Raw genomic sequence first — 23363 nt, forward strand, 5'->3', positions numbered from 1 at the left:
GAATCGAACGGGAGAAAGTAGTCATTGACATCGATTCCCTCCGCTGCTTGATGCTGCTTGATTGACCCCCGGGGGGGGGGGCGAAAAAGGAAATGGGGCCTGAGTCGAGTCGGGATGATTTTTTAAAAACGGAAAATGAGAAGAAAAGTGACAGACAATGGTCGATCGAAGACGAGTCCCGGTTGAATGTACAGTTTGGCACAACGCAGGGCGTTGAAGTGCCGTTTGACACCGTGCCACTGCGGGCAAACCGTGGGTTGTGGTGTGTGAAATAAGGACAAAGAGGAACAGAACGTGGACGCGTAGGACTCGATCGATGTTGGGCGTTGTTGTGCCACCCGGTGGGTGGAAAACGAATGCAGATGTTGGGGAAACGGGAAATGATTATTGTTATTGTTACTACTATTCGCAACGATTTTTATGGGCCTCGCTCTTCCGACACAATACACTTCCCCGGTGCCCTCTCTCTCGCTCTCTTTTGGGTCTTTAAGGAGAAGCGTTGGCCTTTATTATCAAAGGGAAATTCCTTTTTCCAAGTTCCAACAAATATCGACGAAAGAAAAAGAAAAGCTTCGAGCTTCTTCGAGCTTCATTTAATTTTGCTGACTCTAAGAGAAGTTTACGGCACTTTATTAATGATGGTAAAATTAGTAAACAATATCGGGTATCCGACATGAGTGACTCTCTTCAAGAAATGATGTCAGAAACCTTAAGGTTCGTATTCCGCATAGAACCCGATGAAGCACCCGACCTCAGTCTTAAGCAATTCAAACTTCTTCTAAACCTAATAAACCTGTAAACGATGACGTTGTTCTTGTTACACGAAAAGTGCGCCATTTTTTGACGACTAAAAAGGCTTCTTTTTGCCCCAATTCTGCCAGAAAACCTTCACCATACGCTGCTGTTGGTGGCGCGCTAGGCAGCAACTAGAAAGGTTTGTTTGCTCCGTATTTTTTACATATCTGTCTCACCCCGGTTTTGTACGCCAACCAGGGGCGGGTTTTTGTCGCAACGATGCAGCCAGTATGCATCGGCGCTGGCCCGGCGCTATAGTATCTCTGGGCTTTTACTGGCCGCGAAGGGGTTTAGAGAAAAAAAAACCCCAAACACAAACAACAAGGATCGGGTCGGGTTCCACGAGGCTCGCTCCGGCGCTCGGGTGCTTGGTGTGTTGGTTCTTTTTCAAACATTTCAAATGACCAGTCTCCGTGGTGGCCGCCGCCCGCCACCCCCCGTGAAGTTTATCTGCATAATTATAGTCCCGCGAGCGACATTCAGCGTGTGAGTGAGTTCGGAAAATGGAACGAATGAAACGGAAAACCAGTTCGTCCGATGGGAAACAAAACAAAGAAAAAAAAATCGGAGCAAAGTTTAAACAAAAAGCAACTCAAATAAAACCCCTTAAAAGTGTCGCGGTTTGGTGCAGACACCGAGCCGAACCTCCCAAGGACCCCTCCCGATGCCCGAGGGGGGAGCTTTGTTTTATTTAGTTGCTCACTTGGCCAAGGGCTGTCCCATTTGTGCCGGGGTCTAAATCATGTCGTTTTTGTCCCGCTTATCTCCCGACTCGCTCCAGAAGAAGGCGCTGCAGTCGACTCGCGGACAACACGGGGTGGGGTTCTAGGTGCACCCGCCGACGCGAGCCCAGTAACCCGACGCTGGACCCGTCGCCACCACCATCATCATCATCATGACGACGGCGACGGGTCAGGTCGGGTCTGGGGGGGTGGTGAGCATTTTTCAACGATGACAGTCATTTGCTGTCACCACACACGAAGTGTTCTGCCGTTTGATAAAATCTATTTATACGGTGTGACGCGATGGCCGCCACGCCGCTCCGTACTGCTGCCACGGCTGGACACTTCGGGGGCACATCGCGAGGGCGATGTTTACTACATTTACACGCCACACCGGGCCGCCGGTGGCCAGCGTGTAGGTGCTATTTAATCTTGGTCTGATCGATTGCAGTTAGGTGCAATCAGCGCGCGATTACTGTTAAGGAAATTGTCCCGGCCCGGTCCATGTCCGTCCGTCCGGCTTGTTTGCGTTTCGCCGTTCCGCGTGTCCATCGGGAACGAAACACGGTCGCGGTTGCCTTGCGTGACACCGAAGGATAACAGCGTGCAAAGGTCCGGGTCTGGTCGCCGCGCCATGTTGCACCGTGCCGGGGAAGATGGACCGCTGTTTCGGGGTTTTGCTTTTTCATAAACTTTATGATCGATCGATGTTTTTAGTCTTAAAGAAGTGTACGTAGTGCATCATTTGTATTGTAGCAATATTGTTATTAGTTATTTTAAGCTATTCTATGTATTTTTAGATGGACACATCCTATTGCCAACTACTCTACCACCAACTTTCCACTACCGAGGTTCACGCGAAAAAGTAACAACACGATTCGGAACAAATGTGAAACATTTGAGTAACAAAAGATAATGTTAATTTTTTTTTTGTAAATAACAGTATCGGAAAGCTAGCTATACAGTTGCTCGATCGATTTATTTTAGATCGATGGTCGATCATGTCGAATTTGCCACATTTTCAGGGTGAGTAGAGCAATCTTTAGCAAACTAAACTTGAAGTGATGGGTTCCGAAGCTTTAAATACATTTTAAATGTATTGCGATAGCCAAAGACGACTCACATCAATTGCAATACTCAAACAATTAATTGTCGGTAGTACCGCATGTCCTTTGCAATGGAACCAATTGGCACACCACACTATGGCGTGCGGGGGCAAAAATCGTTTCCAAAAGCATCATAATGTGCAATAAAACGTTGCCAATGACGGGGCCAATAAACAAACAGCAACATTTAATTACACGAATGAGGCGACTGAGGCAACTTCAGCAACAAAAAAAAGGAAAACCCCAAGGAACGGAACGAAAGGATATTGCAAACTTCAATTTCATCGATCTGTTTTTCGATACACGGCGGGCACCAACAGGAAAAAAAGCGGAAGCGTAACTCCCGAACCGAGGCGACGAACAAAAACTGCACGAACTTCATCAATGTGTTGTTGAGCAGCGGGCGCAAGAATAATCATCCGAAAGCAACTTTATCCTGCCGAGTGCCGTGCACCACCCGGTCCCCAGGACTCGGTTGCAGATCCGACGCTTCCGACGAGGGCGAAACACCCGAACTCCCGAAAAGCAGGAAGCAGGAACAACAAGAAGTGCTTCGTTGGCGCGTACTCGGTGGTGGCCCCTCGGACCCGAGACCGAGTGGGGCGGGAAAACTAGCTCCCACTGCCCAACCATCCTCACCGGTGGTGGTGGTAATTACATTTCAAACTTTTTCCCTCATCTCAATCAATAATCTTCGGACCGGCCCGAGTGGCTTACACATGGGGCTCACCGTCTTCCGCACCGCAGCGGAAAATCCTCGATCCGGGCCCGGCGGAAGGTGGGCGATGGTTTTCCGATCTGCTCGAAAGGGCGTTTCCGGCATCCTGCGGCACCACCCGGATACAGATACTGGACTTTGATTTTCTTTCTTTTCGCTTCGCTTCAACATTGTTGCTAGGTCCGCCACCGTCGTCGTCTCGTCTACCGATGTGGCAGGAATTCTCGGAAAGGAAACTACACTATCGAACGGACTCTATACGACTGCGGCAGCGCGCCTCGGGAGTCGGGCCTTCTTCAATTTCGGTTTTTCTTATTGTTGTCTTTTATGCTGACCATCGGGCGATTTCATACGTGAAATAGAAATTATCGATCGGAGGTGATGAAGCGATGATGATGATGCTGATGACGACGGGACGGGCAGGCAGCAGTTCCGGCCGCTCCGGGCATGATTTGCGCCCGTCATCATTTGACGTCAGGCTTGGGGATGGAATTGGTTGGTTTTCCCGCGGCACCCCGGGATGGACAGAGTTTTACTTGGGTAATTCCTTGCCGCCGGCAACCCTAATCAGTGGCGAGATCGACGAGGAGAGTGTGAGCGCGGGCCACAGGAAACGGTGGTTTATGCCCCCCTGGAAACCCATTCCGACCGGACCCCGTCGATTTTACGTGCGTCACAGCGGTGATGACGAAAACAGAAAAATCACCACCAAAAGCGGATTGAATGAATAATGTATTCATTCATGGAAAATAAAAATCCAATCCAGCGCGCGCCCGCTTCGCTCATAAAGAAAGGCCCGGGGAACAGCGACCGACGAAACGGCTCAATGAATCATTGTCAGCCGGCGGTGGTGGTGGCGGCGGCGGCGAACGGGACCATTGGGGACAGTTTGGCCGCAGCCGGGAGCCGAGAGGGACAGGGCCCTCTAAATAACCTCTGTATTTGCGCCGTCTTACGCGGTGCGTTAGCGCAGTTGACAACTTAACGCCACGCGGGCGAGCAGGAGCCAGACAACACCAGAACATCACGGGCCCCGGCCCCGGGATGCTGCTGGCGTGCTGATCGTCGAGAGGGAATGATTTAAATATTAATCAAATCTGATAACCCTGGCCCCGGGCAGGCTTTGCTGGCTACCGTCCGATAGCCCTGCGGTCAGGCCGCAGTGTCGCTCTCAAAAATGCCCGATCCTACCGATGGGCAACACGAGACCAGACAGCAACCGGCACAACAAGAAGGCAGGACAGGAAGATCCACACACCAACACAGCCGCAGCCCAAGACGGCTGCGAACGGAAGGGAAACATTAACAAAAAAAAAGGCCACACTCTAAATCCCTTCTCGGGCCGCGGCTACTTTGTCTTCACGCAGGCAGGCAGACCAAACGCCACACCATCTTGGCCACCGTCGTCTACGGGAAGACCCGGGCACTCACTCGGCGCACTTTTTCTTCCTTTTTACCTTCGTCGCCCTCTGTTGTTGAATAATTTTCATATTATCATAAATAATAACGAAACTGACGCGGTGGGTCCCGCGCCCCTCCCCCGTCGGCCGCGCGGTGCCTTTCGCCGGACATCCTCCAGGAAAGGTGAAAAGAGTATAAAACTGAAATTACCAAGTGTTTTATTTACTTGTCATCGCGACCGAAGGACACCGCAGCAGCAACAGCAGCGCGGGCTGCGGGCCAACGACGACGACGGCACTTTCGCGACGTCGCGGGGAGTTCTTGCAGTTCTTGTTATGGGCAGTGACACACCGTGTTGTGCAGTGCTGGCCGAGGATGGACGAAAAAGGAATAAAATGCCATCCTCGGTAAAAACAGTATCGCAAGTTTAGGAAAGGAACGTGTATCCCCAAAGCGTTGCAACAAAAGTTTGTAAGTTTTATTTTTTTCCTTACAGAGCGTTGATAAAGTTCCAGTATCCGTTTACTTGTAACTTCTTTTGAACCAGCAACGAGGGATGGAAAATGGACTATCCCTTCGCTGGGGGAACCTACCATTTGGCGGGCGTCTGTCTAGGAATCGGTGGGTTCGTCGCTTGCGACGTGATCAAATCTCGCTAACTGAATCTCTCCATTGAAAAGAACAAAAATGGCGGAACGATTGCAAGGGGTCGAAGGATTGCATAAAATGGCCTTTATTCTCCACACCACAGTAGTGTGCACAATCGTTTTCTTGCTCCCGGGCAGTTCGTTTGCCCGATGCCTCTTGCTGCTTGATTTCTCCGTCCTTTCAACACCCGCGAGACTTCGGGACCTGGCGAGCAGCATCCGCCGACGTGCGTATAGCTACGCAGCCAGCCAGCCAGCGGGTTGCCGCCCTTCGGCGCGGCCAGACTCCCTTCGGCCCTTCAGCATCACCTTGCGCATTTGAAATTCACTGCAACTGCGTCCAATAATTCAAATCTGGCGCGGCGGTGGCGGCTGCGACGAACCGCAGATCCGGTGCGCTTGATAAATGGTGTCTGGCCGCGTCCCGCGAAAACGGGACGCGGCGCAAACGAGCGTCGTAACACTGGAAGGAAACCCACAAGGCCCATCGCGGCCATGCGAGCGAGCCAGCGAACGAGCAGATTAAATTGATTGTGGAGGGTTAAATAACGTTGTTTACAGGTTGTTAAAAATGTTCAACAGCGCACTGTCAGAGGGAAAAGAAATAATTAAATGCATTTCGGTTGCTGCTGCTGCTGCTGGTTCCGTTGGCACGGCCGCGGCTTCTGGTGTTCGCAGGACGCAGACATCCGAGAACCTTTCGCGAACAGATTCGAGAACACCTCACCTTTGACTCCCCAGAGGCCAGAAGGCGAATTAATTGACACTTCGCCCTCCGTCGTTCGTTTTATTGGTGCGCAAAATTTGAATAATTTTATGCTCAAGAAGTAGCAGCAGCAGGAGCAGGATCTTTCGGTCCGAACCGTGCTACATTCCTGCCGTTGGACGCTGGCGATACATGGCAACGGAACGCGCGCGGAATGCGAACCTTAGCGCGTTGTAGCGAACAATCACCCAATTAATTTGGGCCAATTTGGGAATCCAGAATTCCGGAATTTACAAAACAGGAAAGGTCCACCACAGGTCCGTGCTACCGTGCTTCGATAAGGGGGAGTGTTACGATAATTCTTCTTCCGCCGCGAATCGGTCGATCGGTCGAATTAAGATACCAAACCCGAGATGCCCGCGGGATGCCGTTGACACCTTTCGCCTTATTTACATACGCCTTCTGCGGGCGCTAGTGTAGTGGATTGATGTGCACTTTATGATGTCACGTTACGATTATGTCCACGGCGAGGCGGCGGGCCCTGATACTCATCGCGCGAACCCACCGACCGACAAATCAAACTTCGTCCGTGCCGTCTTGGGCTGAGTCATTGAATTGTTTAAAATGAAAATACTTCTCACTGCTGCTGCCACCGCGGAGCGCGGTTCGGTTTATCTTAAACGCGTTAGTCGCGATCGCTGTTTTTGGTGTTGCCTTACCGGGCATCGTTGTGCTGGCGCAGGCACAGGAGCGCATCGCGCTGGCTGCGCGTGATGAGTAACCCGGCAAAGCCGTGCGAAAGCAAAATGGAGATAATCTTTCGGTTTAGGATCTCACTCCGGCCATTCTATCCCACGGGCTTTATCGTTTTTTAATGAAAATTATGTGTCAGATCGTTTTCCGGTTCCCCGGGTCGGCACACCGGCAGCTGAAATGGACACCGAACGGGGCGCGATCTTACGCGCCCGATAACGGGGCCCGGTCGCGGCCCCTCCAGAAGCTTCCGCGCACGAAACCCGGCACTCCGGGCGGCTCTCGGTTTAGCATCGGCGTCATAATCATCATCAGTGGCCGATCAGAAGCGCCGAGAGCGTGCACATCCTTTGCGCACCGTCCGCGACACGAAGATCTCCTGGGTCCGCGGCTCGTTTGCAATGCCACCCAAAACGAACGCCGGAAGGCTCGGCCAAGAGTTCGTTGCGATTGTACTTCACACCAAAGCGGACTGTTTGAACGCGTAATTGCCTTCAAGTCTGACATTAGCAGCAGCAGTGACGCGCGGACCCACTCGCGGTAACGATCCTTTCGTCGAAGGTTCTGTGCGATGGCCGCACCGAGATTGTTGGGACCCACCAAACCAAAGAAACACCACAGAATCGTATTTTTAGTACCTCTCGGCTGGGCTCGGGGAGAACTAAGCGGAGTCGCGTCCAATCTAATTCCCGTGTCCCGTGCGATTTCCCGTGCGCAGGAGGCAATTAATTTTTGCCGGCGTGGAAAATCCACACGCCATCGCGGTGCGGTGAAAAATCGTTTTCCCAGTCGATATTAATTGGCACCCCCATTGGATTGGGCCGACTCACATTTATACATCACCCGACACACGCGGACGCGCGCCTGAACCCCTCGGAGCAGGCAGCAAATCGATAAATAATAATTATGATCAGAAGAGAAAAGTGGAGGGTAGGGTTAAGGCTCGGAGAATCCGGCGGGGGGCCCGGTGATCGGATTGTTTGCACGAACCGTTCGCATCTAGGGCCGGTTCCCGGACTCCCGAAACCCGTTCCCCGTTATCCTTTTCGGTGATTTTCGGTGTGCAACACCAAAGCAATTGGCAACCAATGGCCACCGCCTTCTGGGGCGCCCAATCGGGACTCTTCTTCATGAGCAGAATAAATGATCCATTCTACGATTGGGCTGCAAGGCTCAAGAAACCTGGCGCTATGTTGGGGCCACCACCATCACTCGACATGCTAAACATCATTACTCGCCGTGGTGGTGACCGTGTGTATCTGTTCGTCGTCGTTGATTTTCCTACCCCAACCTGGGCTGCACCTAACCTCAATTAGCGCTTGGCTACGGCGGCTTGGCGAACGGCACCTAGCGTGGCTGCTAGATTCCAGCGAACCGATACGGCTCCCGACGGCCACCGGGGGGACGATTGAAAACAATACTCCAATGCTAATATACATATTGATACATTGATTATTTATGGATTGTTGCGGTCTGTTACTAAGGATTGCCGGTGTGAGGGGCAGCAGGAGGCTCTCCGCCGGCTAAGCACCCTGCTCTTCGTCGTCGTGATGATGACGACAACTACGAGGCCGATGAATCGAAGGAGTTGGTTTATTAAAATTATTTATTTGCCACTACATACGGCTGCCAACGGGAGTCCAATAGACGGTGGCAAATAGAACCCCCCTGGATCGAGACTGTCGTTAGCCGGAACGGGCCAGACACGGTGTGTGTTGTAGCGCTATGTTTGCTTCCAAGAAAGCGTGATTATTGTGTTCGATTTCAGAAATTCATGTCGTGTATCGAAATCTCTATTATACTGTTAATTACACGGAACACGCTGACATCTTTATTTATGTCTGTATTGTCTGTGGCTGGGGCTTGGTGTGCTGCAATTGCGCGAAGCTCATTCTGCGACACTCTCTGCGGGCACAGGTATGTTTAGCCCCCAGCCAGCCTTGCCTGCCGCTGTGGGGACGATTCGAAGCGCATCTAGGAGCGGCACCGATGGTCGGTTCCGAGATTTGGTCGGTTGACGGTTGGCTCTTCGCGGAAAGCGATATCGTGAACGAATGGGCAATGGGCGAGCCGTGGGCCATGGTGGGACGCTTTAGATGGAGTTCTACACACTCACAGTGACGCAGGGTGCTTTAAATAGAAACCCTTCCCCCGTTGATAGAAGCCGACTGCATGACTCGAGCCGTGCTCTGCCGCTTGTCCTGCATCGTGTTAACTCGCCAAACATGGCGCGGTTAAACCGCTATTGCAAGCCGTGCGCCATGGTGTCTTTCACGGCCACGATTGTGTTAAGACGATGCACAAACATCGGAAGTTGAGTATCATTTCAAACGGTAGTTATTACATAGGTAAAGTTTTTGTCGGTGGTATACATACATGATTAAACGAAAAGCAATATCCGCATCAAACAATCATTCGTTGTGGGTTTCTTTTGCTCATGTATTGGCTTCTCTTGCACGACGTGTGGGTTTTCTGAGCCCCAAATAGGACAATTCTGCTTCTTAACATAACCACCGAGGTGGAAATGAGCTTCTCAAATCTCACTTTGGAAATAAGTTTTTAATATTTCCCAATATTCTGCAATCGTATACCGTGCCATTCCGGGTTTACCAAATGTTTACAATTTCCAGAATGAAGTTTGACGTTGTAAAAGTCAAGTAATCGGTAGTTCAAAATCCAAACACTAGATCGACCAACCTGTACATAAATATAGACACCCATAAACGAAGCTACTCCTTCGTAAACCCGTCTTTCGAACCAACTCGACTCGGTCAAAAGAGAGTCATTTGTTTGCCATTCATCTATCGAAACGTTCAAAGTTTGCTTGTTTTTGTGTCCCAGCCCACCAACTGAGGCATTCAGCCTCTCTGGCAGGCTGAAGAACTCCGCCGTTTAAGGATCGAAACTTTTCGCCTTCCTTCTGCCAAAAAACCCGGCGGTGGTGAAGCCCAAGCCAAAGATCCGCCCCGATACCTGGGGCTCGGATTAGCGGCAACGATGGCGATAAGATTGATGGCAAAAACGCGCGCGCCCGTCCGTGTGTGTGTCAGCACACCGAGACAGCAAAGTGACAGAAATCGACGAAAAGTGACGACAACATGTCAATCGAGATTCTGGTCCGCTGTTTTTTTCCGGTCTCCTCTGTGTGTCTGTGCGGCCTCCAACCCAGCAGCCTCGTTTGACAAATGGTGGTGGTGGCGGCCCAGGCTCAGGTTCAGGAGACTAAGCTCGAAGGACGCTCGAAAAAAAAACCGAAAAATTCGGCGAAGATGATTGTGCCATCACAGCATTATGCTGCGCCTGCCCGACGAGACCCGCCCGCCCGAGAAGCAGCCGGAACGAAGGATCGGAGCGGAACATCTTCATTCTTCTGCGCGCGCTCCGACACCGATGGTGTTGATAATGATGAAGTTCGCAGAATGCCACCCGGGCAAAGGTAGGCATCCGTCAATCGATTCGGGGAACGGCACGAGCGGGGGCGCCGCAGCAGCCGTTCTGTTGACGCTGACGACAAAATGTTCTTCTGCCAACGTGGCAGAACTTCCTCGTGAGCCTGGTGTGGCCCTTCTGATGCTGCTCCTGCTGCTGGGACGGGACGGGAAAAGCCACAAAAAGCTGGCAACTGGCAAGGAGGAAGCACCCTTCCGCCGTCGGCAGAAGAAAAAAACCCGCGACGGCAGGCGCAGCATAAATTGAGCATAAATGTGCGCCGCCACTGACAAGCTGCTGGTGATGGTGCTCCTGGTGAAGGTGAAGGAAAATCAGCGAAAGCAGGGTAGCAAACATAATCGCGACAACGCACCGCACCCAATCGGGGGGGCCGGGTGGTGGTGATGTTGTGTCACACGGCGGGAGGTGGCCACCAGAGCCACCACCGGAGGGAGTGACAGAAGATTGATAGAGTTATGATGGCGGGGCTGCGCGGAAGATAAATAAAGCGAGCTCGAAATTTTGATTAGCCTTCGCCTAACGGTTCTCCGCCGCGAAAATCGAAGGAAACCCCAGCAACGACGACGGCGGGCCTTCAGCTGACTCTGACGATGATGGAAGGGATAAAGCATAACTCGCCCCTCCACCCGACCGTCCGTGCCCCGGGAGAACAAAAGTGGCAGCGCAGAAACATAAACTAAAGAATAAAATGTGCGATGTGCGTCGTGTGTCCCGCTTTTATTCGAACGGCCGCGGAAAGGTGTGCCGCCGAACGCGCTACGCAATCATGTTGTTGATCATCATGGCTGGCGACGTCGCCAGCATTTTGTCGGTTGGCAAATTCGACTTTCGGCAAAGCAGTTTTGCATAAATAACCCCGCCCGTTGGCACACGAACGAAGCTCGCTGGGCCGTCGCAGTGTCCTGGGGATCGGGGCTCCGGATCCGACGACAGTGACATCACTTCAATTGACCATTGTTTGAGCTGTCAGAGCGCGTCAGAACGTCCGCAAGCTACCCCAAACGAAGCCTGGCAAAGGGAACCCCGGAGCGAGCGAGCGAGAGGGAAAGATCGAACTCCGTACGCATACAATGTAAAGGAAGACGGCTCCCCAGCGAACGGAGCGGCCAGTAATTGAATCGTCAAAACCGTTTACCCCGCGCGCGGTGTACCAATATTTGGGCGCGCGATGGCCCGAGGGACGAGCCCGTTTACTACGGGCTTAAAGTGACAAATTAAGTTGGCTCCAACCCGATTGGGTTGGACAATGGGGCGAACGCCTGACAAGGACCGTCAGGTAAGATTTATTCAATGGTCTCTTCCCGAATTTTTGCAAATAGGGTCTTCTCCCCGGATAATGCAAACTGGCCGAACGGCCGACCGGAGAAGTGAGTCGCCAAACTTTTTCGTTGCAATAAATTATGAATGGTTTTGCGCACACGCCTTTTGCGCCCTGCTTCGCGGTCTGCGATCTGCGAGCAAAACTTTATGCTAAAACTGCGTCGAGGAACCGGGCATGTACCGGACGAAAGTGATAAAGAGACCCCATAAAGAGGCTTCGCAGCATAACCACGCGCGCGCCCGTCTGCTACGGTCATTAAAAGCAGGACCGCCATTGCACGGTTCCTCGGCAGCGGAGCAGCAACGCAAAAGGGCCCCAAAACGAGCGGAGGGCACTTTATATGATAATCGAAAACTTATCGAGTGTTCAGTTTTATGGCTTCATAACACTTTAATTACGTTATTCAATTTATATGTACTTTAATGCGATTCCCCGAGCCGGACCGGAACCCTGAGAAGCGGGAGCACCGGTCGCCACACGATTGCCCCATCAACGCGCGCGTTCGACTTTCCTAATGTTTATTCACGCGATTCCGCAACATGGGTCGCCAAAGCCATCCAGCCAGCTAGTCATTACGCACAACATAACCGTAACATGGGGACCCTCCAACCATTGGCCAAATTTTGACGCCGGCTAGGACCAACAAACACAAGAAGAAGGTTAAACTAACTATTACTTGCAGTAATAGTGCACATGTCACATGCACAACCCATGGACCCGGGATCCCGGTTTGGCCTTTTTTGACGATGTTTCGCTTCCGAGGGACCAATTATCGGTATCGGCGGGCAGGGTCGTCGGTTCGGGTGGAGCTGCGTGCGCAACAGGGAGCCGCCGCCAAAGATCAGCCGCAAAACTGCCTTGCAGCTGGCCACATAAACGCACACACACACGCGCGCATTGGGCGCGCAGATCACATATTAATGGCGGCCTCTGGGCCGACGGTACTTTTCGTGCGATGTGTTGATAAAACATCGATTCGCATCTCGGAGATGGGTGGAAAAATTTTAAATTCATTATGCACCCGAGGACTCGCCGCCAGCCGCCATTGGCAGCGGGTTCCTGCCAATCTACCACCACCAGTAACCGGCGGGGGCCCAGACCATTACGGTGCCAGCATAACGGTGCGTGTTCTCAGGCGTTGCACCGGGCGGGAGACTTCCGAAAGAGGCCCGGGTTTAGGGCCCGCCCAACGGGCTGGCTGCTCATAAATTCCACGCTTATCTTGCCACGGAGGGCGCGCAGTTATGCGAACTGCACTCGCTAATCGGTGGCGAAGATTTAGACGTAAGCGACCACAACGGGCGATAGCGACGATCGTGTGCTTACCGAGCGCAAAACGAAAGAAACAGCGATCATTAGGCTGGCTGCTGGCGAAAGATGAAGCAATTTTCTATTATTTTATTAACCCAATTCAGCGTGAAAGAAGACGCAAGTTATTGCGCTAAGGCCGAGAGCCGAGAGCATCTTTTATTTATTTGCTCAGTTACAATTGTGCAATTGTGCGCTGGCTGGCCACACGCCCGAAGGCTGGCTGGCTGGCCGGCCGAGCCCTCGATCGGCGCCTGGGAACAGCCCGTAAACACCCAATTAACGCGCCCCGCACCTACAATGGTGCTGCACTTGCAACAAAACTGCTGGCCTGCCACAAACAATTGGCATCGCGACCGGGCTTCGGGGGCCCCGGGCGGATGCGTAGATGCGCGACCAATTATGAGTGGAAAAAACTCATAAATTTCCGACTCCGACGTAGTTAGCCGCGTCCGAGAGCGGGACCTGATTGGCACACGGTACCGGCCGGTATGGAACGCCATCGCCACTCTGTGCGATGTTTGGCGTTGTTTACGACGTTCGGCGGCGGATGGAAATAGTGGGCAAAAAAAAACGGAGAAATGAAACGTACGGAATTCTTCTCTTTACGTTTTTATTTCAATAATTTTCACGTCCATTAGCACACGCCGCCGGGCAGTAAAAATGTGGTCCATTGGAGCTGGGCCGTCTTTTTCTTTTATGATAAGTGGCACGGAATGTGGCCGTTCCGGCGGCGATGTACATTGCTTATTAGTAGTGAATCGCAATAAAATGTTACTTTTTTGTAAAAATACCTAAAAGGCTCAATTATTTCAATCTTGGCCGCATCTCCTCTCGGCGAGCCTGAGAGAGAATATCAGAGGGTCTTGCATAATGTCGTTGAAGAGATTTTTACCGAATACGTTCTAATTCGCACTTTTTTGGTTCAAAATTACAATGTCTTCTCTGTCCGAGAGGACTTTTATAAGAACCCATCGTCGATCGTGTACTATTTGCCAACAATAGCTAGGGTTTTATGCGACAGCTACTGAGAAACTTTCGTCAAACAACTACTAAACGGACCTAACTTCGGCGTACTTCACGTAAGTCGGACAATACTATCGATGCTAAGTAATGCCCCCGATTTCACACCAAAATAATGAAACGTTTCGCGATATGCGTCATGTGCCTGTGAAAAATCCGATACGTGCGTCATTTGAAAATCAATTCGTCTGCTCGTAAAGCGGCTCGCGACTTGTCAGAAGAGGACAATACACCTACCTCAAAAGAAGGATTGCTCTGTAATTAAACAGAAAAGAATCCCACGGACTGGACAATGGAAAGAAAGTTTCCTTCGATCTAGAGCCACGACACATACAGCGCCCCATGCATGCGCATACATTATATGGATATTTAACCGCAACGAATCCGTGCCCCATCCGTGCGCGCCCTGGGTTTCCCAGCCGCGGAGGGAAATAAAAAGGAAACATTTATGTGTTTTTATTTTCTTCTCGTTCTGCTGCGGTCGGGTTGCCAGCGACATTGTCGAAATGGAAATTACCAAACCCATCGCTGACGACATTTCGAACCGCCACAATCCGATGTGGTCAGATTTTGTCTTCAACCGGCACGGCAACATACCCGAGCGAGCGAAAGAGATAGAGCGAGAGAGAGAGGGAGAGCGATGGCCACAGAGAGAGCGTGAAAAAACAATCAGACCCACCACTTATTTGCTATTCACGGCATGATTTATTTTAATTATTTCTCGACAATTCCTCGATACGGTTTACGTCTGGTGCGTCCGACTGAATGGGCGGCTATTTTATGGTTCCCCTGCTCGTTGGATTAGCGTTGGCCCCGCGCGGTGAAATCTGTCACCGCGGGTCCGTTGTCCTGTCGCAAACGCAAATCCTCGGCCCGGCGGCGGCGGCGTGGGGACGCGACCCATCGAGCGAGATTGCGGTCAAGCGCGCTGCGGAGGGTTCCATGCTAACTGTCACCACGCCACTGATGAAAGTAACGATATGGAATTGGTTTGTAAATGAGATGTTCTTTATACGACTCTCTTTCTCCCGGGAGTGAACTGCCCATCCTGCGGTCGAAAACGGGGCCTCGAGCCCGACTCATTTCTGGCACGAAGCAGCGAAGCGGACCGAACGGGGACGGCGATGGCGAGGGCATGGGTTTTATGAGCTGATAATCAGATCAGAGCCGCACAGACACAGCCAGCATACTTGAGTGCGATCTATTGGTTAACTCCGACGACGAGTTCCATTTCATCGTTTCAACGACATAATGAAGTCCGAAGCTACTAACCGGTCGAACGGATAGGCCTTCTAAAAGGTACTAAATTGCGAAGACTAACCCTGGATTTAAAACCAATTGTATGATTCAAAAATGAATATTAGAATTCAGAATATTAGTACCCCATGCACGCGGCCCATCGTGAAGAGATCTGCGTTAATTGAATCATCGAATTAGCAGCCGCATGTATGCTGATTGCAGCTTAGCAAAGGCCAAAGGCATGTCAAAGTTTGCACCGTTTCCATAATGGCGCCCCACCGACCGGCCGACCTGCTCTCCATCGATTTCGGGCAGTCTGAGGAGTTTTAATGAGAGTCCCTAAAGCGGACTGTGCTCCTGGAAAGGCTGGTGAAGGGCGATTTAAAGTACCTCCGAGAGCTGTTAATGCTACGAGCGACATCCATATCGCCGCACGTATCTAGTCGGTAGACCGGAGATCGACGGGAAGAACCCATCAGAAGCTACCATCTTAATTAGCTGAGCAAAAGTTCAACAACTTTCGAGCTAAATCTTGAAAGAGAAAAGTTTCCAACACCCGCAGGTGCCAGGAGACAAGAGTGAGTGTACCGTATCATTACTTACAATACTCGTCCTCCTTCACCGGCCGAGGATCGCGGCGGCATGCGCAGACATCCCAGAACCCCCCGCGCCCACACCAACATTAACGATGATGTTGGGAAACATTGGCCGGCTCGGAAAGTTTAAAATCTTAACATCACCACCACTCCCCGGCTCCGGCGCTGCAGGAAACACCAAAACGATCCCCATTACGATAATACTCTCCCGGTCCCGGCGAGAGTGGCACGGATTTGCCGGAGACTATTAACTCGCAATACCGCGCCAGGGTGCGATCCGGAGCCCGGATAATAATCCTTCTCCCGGGGCTCACCGGGGGCCATCAAAAAGTCGGTCCAAAAGCCTTTGGAGGGTGTGAAAAATTCGCCAGATATGATGCATAGACCCGGCTCTAGCTCGGGCTTCGGAGCAATAACGTGCAAATTGCGCTGCTAACCTCAGGAGCGGGAGGTGCCGGGCATGTCTGCGCTGATGTCTTCAAGGAAGGCAGTCAGGTACCGCGTGTCGTCGTTGCTGGCTGAAGTGCGGCACCATTATCCGTTTTGTTTCGGCTTCCAAAAAACAACATCCAACCGCCCGGCGGAGAGTCCTTCGGGAGTCGCTAGCGAATCCTGGAATCCTCCCCGTCTACCGACACGGTGGCGGACGACAAGCTTAAAATCTCTCTCTCTCTCCTGCCCTCTCTTTCGCGGGTGGCCGCGTGATATCGAACACGTACGAGGTGAAAATTTACTTATGAGTATTTGCGCGACACCCTTTCCCGGTCTCTGTGTGTGTGCTGCAAAATATGACCGTAGATCCCGTATCCCGGGCGCCAGCACACGGTGCCAAATTCCGCTTCCGCCTGGCCGCGTAATGACGAAAATCTTTCGATAAACTTTTGCACCACACACATTCCAACGGTCCTTTTTGTGGGGCGGTCGTAATGCGTCTTGGCGATGCGCGCTGGCTTACGCCGCCATCGGGACGAAATGTATCCGCTCTTATCCCAGGCCGCCGACCGTGTACGTAGGAATATTGGCACAAAGTTGTGGAAAACTTGCGGAAAAGGTTGCAAGAGTTCGGTACGTGCGGGCGATGTTCGATGCTGGTGTAAACACATGAAAAGGACAACGACTTGGCCAGGTGTTCCGTTGGCTGAATTATCATCTCACGGGTGCCACACACCGTTCGAAATGATTATTATGTTGCCTTTTAAGAAATGGCACATCTCGGTTCATTGAAAGTGTCACGATTTGCAGCGTTAGGAAGAGCTTCATAAGCACCTGCATTTATTTTTGTAGTAATTTTGGCTCCATTCTACGCCAGCACGCACGCACAACGCACACAGAGCCCAAACCGGCGTGAAACTTCACGCAAGACTTCTACGAATTATGAGCTGCCATTTGCAAGTCCAAAGATAGTCCACAGTTAAGTCCCTACAGGCGTTGGAACTTTTCTTTATCGGTGTATTTATGGTTTTCGTACCTCTGTGCTGCAATCTTCCTCTTTCGCTCTTACTGTATACGTTTGCAAACAGCACACAGCACGGTGGTCCTTTGTCCCAAAAAATCCGTTCCGGAAGCGCAGGCAGCGAAAGAGTATAACCCCCCGCCCGAGAGAAGACCCGGGACACGTTTTTCGCACATCAGGATAACGAGCGTGTGCGCTGGAACAAGTGTCCTTCTTGAGCACCCCTGAATTTGCATTATCTGGATCCGGCTGGAAGTTGCAACTTCCAGCGTGGGGCAGCCTTTCCGTGCAATCGATAGCGCTACCACACCTGCCCCGGGGGGGCAGGGGCGGCACAGCCAGCCGGAAGATGAATTCTTATTGAAGTTGAGCGCGCGAGCAGGCGAAAAATGAGTCCTTAATTTACATAAACTTTGAACCCGCAGCGCTCGCCAGGACGATCGTATGCCGGTGCACGAAAATGAGTTTAAACACAGGTCGGACCGGGTGCTTCTCACGTTGTTATGCTTTCTTTTCTCTCTCTTTTGTTGTAGTTGTTGTCAAAGGATAAATCAAGCCGTACACCTGCAGAGTACGGGCGGAATAAGCGATGGGTCGCACGTTTTGAGGGAAAGCCCTTTTCAGTACCACCATCATCATCGTCATCGTCGGCAGGCTAACGCCCGCATCATCATCATCATTCAATGGGGTGGCTGCGAGACGCCGTATCATTGTTTCGAAAAACTTTACCGCTCCCGAAAACTCCTGTAGCGGCTCTTAATTATTCATCCCTCGTCACCGGAAGATGACGGCGCGCTCCCGTGAGAAACGGGCACCGTATGCTGCGCGGCCGCTAATGCTACAGAGAGACACATAAAAGTGCGGCCCTCGAGGAACAAGAAGGAACAAAAAACTTAACCTCCCGCCATGAAGGTGCACCAGCCCGAAGAAATTTCGGAGGAGATTTATTCGTTAATGCTAATTATATGATCATTAGTCGGTGCTCCCGGCGGCCGACAGGGGGCAGGGGCGTGGGATTGGGCTGTCGGAGATGCAAACGGGGGGCGCGCTTTATGGTTGGGTGTTTAAAAAGTTTAAAGTTTTGTCCCGCCGAATCGTGCCACAACTTGCCAACTTCAGAGTTACATCACGCCGTCGCCGTGAGAATGATGCTCCTTCGGCGTGGGCTTGGGTCCCGTGGAGTTCTTCCCGCGCGGAGATCTGTGGAAGCGCTGGCCACGGGGACACTTGTTAGCTTCACACGTTCCTCGAATTCTTCGTCCCCAACAGAGCCCCCCGGGCACAGTGTCTCTCGATCGCGGCGCGGTTCGATAAGCTCCATCGGAAGCCGCCAAGAACCTGCCGGAGGCACCGCCGAAGGAAATTCCTCGGCCCGGCCCGGGCGTGATACATTGCGCGCCAACCAGCCCCCGGTGCCTTATCTGCGGTCCCGGGACCACGGCTCAAAACCCCTGCGTTCGGGAACCATCAGCAGAGGCATCGGCAGGCGGCAGAGCGCGCGCATTACCTATTCCGATCAGGTGCCCATTTGGTGGCATCCGGTAAATAACATTTATATTTATTTTTATCATTTCAATAGAGTCCGCGACGAGCTTTTCGTTCGCGTTTTGTCCTCCTCCATGGGGCGTGCAGTCGTTTAGTTCTTGTTCGCCCCGTTCGCTTCTGTCGTTTGATGCGCGGTTTTTTTCCTGTGCTGTTTAAGCTTCTTCTTCCTGAATCGCCCCCTTACGATTGTCCCTTTCGCCTTGTTTCAACCAAAGTGTCACTTGTTTCGTTTGTTTTCTGCTCCGTACCCCGCTTTTTTTTGGTTGGTTCTTCTTTACTTCACAGCTTTGTTTTTTGTCTTTTCGCTTTTTGTGTCACTTCTTTTCTCCGGTTTGTGGCATTGTTTTGAAGAATCCACCAATTGCTTCTTACACGCTGCCCCTACCTTCTCTGTGGCGCGCTTCTTTGGGCGCGTTTTTTGTAAACGGAGGAACTCGATTGATGTTCGCGATCGGATCCGGTTGTGCGCCGTGTTTGATCGGATTTTTCACTTGTCAGAGGTGCCTTTTACGGCCAACGGCTGCCCGCGAGGGGGTTCGGTGTGCCGTTGGCCGCGCGCGCTGGCGCACGGTCAATTACGCGGAAATCGAAGCTTTGGCACAGCGGAAGGGGTTCCGTACATGGGTCAGCCCGCCTGGCAAACGGTCCAGCCAGCGAAAGAGGAGTGGAATTTTTGGCACTACATAAACTTCGCACACCACCATTAGAACCGCGAATGTCCGATACTTTTCTATTTCGGGATCACAATTAGCGGACCCCGCACGCCTAGAACGCTAGGCATGGTAATGGGCCTTGGGTTCATAATTTCCTTGGGTTTTGTGAAGCGTTTCTTGGAACCATTTCCGTCAGCCGCCGTGAGAAAATCGTACGAAACCTTCATCTGTCGATTGGTCGGAAGCATACAATTAGTTTGAATCCTTCGTCTTCGTCTCTCGCGGTAAAACGGTTTCGGTTTTCGGACCCAGCAAATCATGGCCGCCGTCATGGCGCACGGGAACTCGCCGCCGTCCTAGCCGTCGGTTCTCGGGTGAATGCATCGCCTTCTCGTTCACAAATTGCAACCATTCGATCCGACCACCACCATATTGGGCCCCGCGTTGCAGCGATGGTTGGTGGCGGTGGCGCGCTGGTGCCGGCAGGGAGGGTGACCGCCACCGGGCGCCCATATTACGTGGATATGATTTTGATATCAAAAACGCATTAACGGCGACCATAAAACAAAAGCCACCACAGCATACAACACACGCCGGGGGAAACATTATAATCAAATAATCATTAATTTCTGCACCCCGTCGTGCGGAGGGTTGGCCCGGGCGCGCGGGAAGGGGGGCACACACTGTCTGGCGTGTCCTCGATTATGCCCGCGCGCAGTGTGCGATGTGATTTCGGATTCGTGAACTTTTGCAGGTGCCACCCGACCGACCGGTGAGCGGCGGAAACCGAAAAGCAGTTCCACGGTGGCCCCAATTATCACCCTGTGGGTCGGTTGAAAACTTTACCAGCCGCCAGCTCCACGCCAGGTTTGACAAGAGCTTAAAGTAATTACTTTTCATGTGAAATGTCATTTCCAACGCCGGAGGACCACGCTCGGCACCGGAAAATACAGCGTGGAGCCATGTTACAGTGAAACACTTTCGGTGTTTGGGGCACACACACAATCCGGGCACATCGTCCGTAAGCGATGGACGTCAATAAAATTCAGACATGGGCCAATGGGCCCAAAAGCGGATACATATCTGGGGAGAAGATGTTTATTGAAAATCCCAAAAAAAATTAAATTGTTTACCATTAGGCCCACGAGAAAGCTGCTTCAAAAGTGGGACGATCGTATGCGATAAAGGAACTCTGTAGTCTAAAAGATCATCATCATCATCAGCGGATTAAGATGCGCACCAAATGATAGTCAACGAAAAATTATAAACAGCAAATGGAAAAGCGATGGATGAAACAATTTGATTTAATCACGTTACATTAAAAACTCGAATTCTAGTGGATAGTAATCATCAACATTCATAAAACAATGTATTTTAATTTTAATTGTGTATATTTTATGAAAAGGTCCTTAAAGTTATCTCGATTATTTTGTTATTGAATGATTTTGTGTTCTTTTCCCAGAAGCCATCTATCGCTTAACTAATATGTTCAGAGTTTAATCGAGGTTTTAATCGTGGCTACAACGAACAGCATTGATGGTACGCCAGAGAGCACCATTTTCCATAAAGATCCTGTGGACTTGTTGACCCACGTATTACACTACGGAGACAGCGCATATATCGGTGGTAGCAGCAACAAACTTGACCACATTGGCACGTTGTTGGGGACGAACGAGCACCAACGAGCCTCGCGCTGCTGCTGGCCACAGCGAAATCAAGTGGACTTCAAATGACTTATTATATTCTCATTATGCTAATTAGGACATTAATCATTCACTTATGCCACTTGTGTTATTTATTCTGCCCGCTGCCGAGTATCGCCGGTCCGGATCGATGGCTGACTGGCTGCGTAATGTGTCTGTGTGTGTGTTTCTGCTGCAGAAAAGTGCACCAACCACCAGCCCTGCGTGCAGTGCGGTGGCTGCATAATGGCGCACATCGGCGGGCCGCGGGCCAGGGCTCCTAAAAATGTGGTTTGCAAATCAAAAAGCTGCTGCACTCGCCATGTAATTAATTCCCGGCCCGGACTGGCCAGGCACATGGGAATCCGTAGCCAGTGGCGGCGGCTGCGGCACGGCTCCCAACATTTTCGGGAGCCACCCCACCCAGCGATGGGCGGTGCTTTGGGGGCCAACAATAGCAAGCCTTTTCTTTATTACACTTCACTCCGCACGGCGCTGGCTATCAAACACACCCTCTTTTTCCCTGAAAGGTCTCAGACAGGGTGGGTCAGATACATGCTCGGTCCCGCTCTGGTACGCATCTCTGCCGGCCTCCTGGGGGGGTGCACTCGTGTGTGTGTGTGTGTGTGAGAGAGTCAAAGGGCACCCGCCTGGGGTCCGATAAAGTGACGGAACGATTTAATATTCATCTACCTTGGGAAATGCGCCCCGGGAAAACCCGGCCCAGGCCCCATTGGAGGGGCCGCGCTAAAAGTGCATAGCTTGGTGGTGCCTTGGGCTTGATGGTGCCGGCGTACAAGCCGAGCGTGGCCACCCGCGGCACACTGTTAATTTATTGTTATTCATAATAGAATAGTTTAATTTAAATTTTCCACCCATTATGGCCGCCGTCATCATTTGTGGCGCGCGTAATGGCTCGAAGCTCGTTGGCTGACGGGAGTTTTGGGTTGGCGAAATTGTTGCTCTCTCTCTCTCTTTCTCTGTTTTATGTCTCTGTCGGCGTTTGCGTCGCGCGAAAAGAGTTGCAGCAGTGGCGCGGCAACATAATACAAAGCGCGCGGCCCGCGATGGAATAAAATTCCAATTATGGCGAAATAATTTCGCTGACATTATTTATACACAAAATATTGTAATATCCATGGGTCCTCGCGTGGCGGCATAAATCTTGCAGCAGCACGCCTTCGCCATCGTTGGCCGTTCACTAAAATGGCACCACGGAGCATTACAGATGCGAAGCACATTCGCTGAAATGTAAATAAATCATAGTTTCTACTTTCTCGCCGATTCTCCTTCGAAAGCGAATCGCTTTCGTCGTCGCGCCCACCGGGGACCCCGCGGCTTCCACAGTTTTTCCTGGTCACCGTCGGCGAGACGGTCGGCAGGCAACTTTGTAGGGAAAACCGCAAAAATGCATCCACCACGGGCCGCGTAAATTAGTTGTGGCGCTAGCGCGTTTACGCCAGCCGCAGTAGCGCGCCCGTTTCGGTGATAAAAGTCTTACAGTCCAAGGACGCTCTCTCGCGCGCAGTTGATAATCCCTGGTTCTCAGCATCCTTCGGTGCGGCAAGCGGCAATGGTTGCATAAGACGCAGTGCGCAGTGCATAAAAAATAGTTCGCGCTACGCAGCGCCCGCGTGGGTCCCATAAAGTGCGAATATTAAAACGCCCGCGAGAGCAGCAACGTACAGCTATTTGTATCGCTCATCCTTCGGGACGCTTCGGCCAAAGGGCCGCCACGTTGGTTGATAACTTGTTCGTGAGAGATCGACGCTCGGTCCGTCGGTTGGTCGGCCAGTGTCCTTGTCCGGCTGTCGGCTATGGGCAGTGGCCCAGAGCCGTTTCAAGGCTTAGCATGGCACCGGTCGTAAATTAACCAACAAATGCAATTTTGAGGCAAATTTCGCACCCCACGGTGCAGTTGCTAATCTCTTCACGGCCATAAACGGACGCGGAACAAATGGCCCCGCGGCGCGGCGTGCAAAAACGCACACATCTAATTATTGCGATAATGTTTACGAGTTCACGTACTATTTACGAGCGCCATTAGCTATCAATTTGGCAGCACAAGAAATAGACGAGAGCGACCTGTTTTATCACACACGAACACACCCGAGCGGGCGTTGTTTTTTTTCACCTTCTCGTTGTTTGCGCAAAGCATAATCAGCTCGTAAAATTATCGTACCCGCGATACGCGAATTATTATCCTTCCCGAGCGAACGCGAAATCCACTCCGCGGCCGTGTCCG

The 23363-nt window shown here is 51.7% G+C and overlaps 1 protein-coding gene across 1 annotated transcript in view; it reads right to left on the minus strand.

The window, feature by feature from the left end:
• Positions 1-23363, minus strand: part of LOC128272737 (aryl hydrocarbon receptor nuclear translocator homolog) — an 86191-nt gene that overhangs the window by 5615 nt on the left and 57213 nt on the right. The window lies entirely within an intron of this gene.

Source organism: Anopheles cruzii, chromosome 3 (genome assembly GCF_943734635.1).
Source record: "Anopheles cruzii chromosome 3, idAnoCruzAS_RS32_06, whole genome shotgun sequence".
In the NCBI taxonomy this organism is placed as follows: Eukaryota; Metazoa; Arthropoda; class Insecta; order Diptera; family Culicidae; genus Anopheles; species Anopheles cruzii.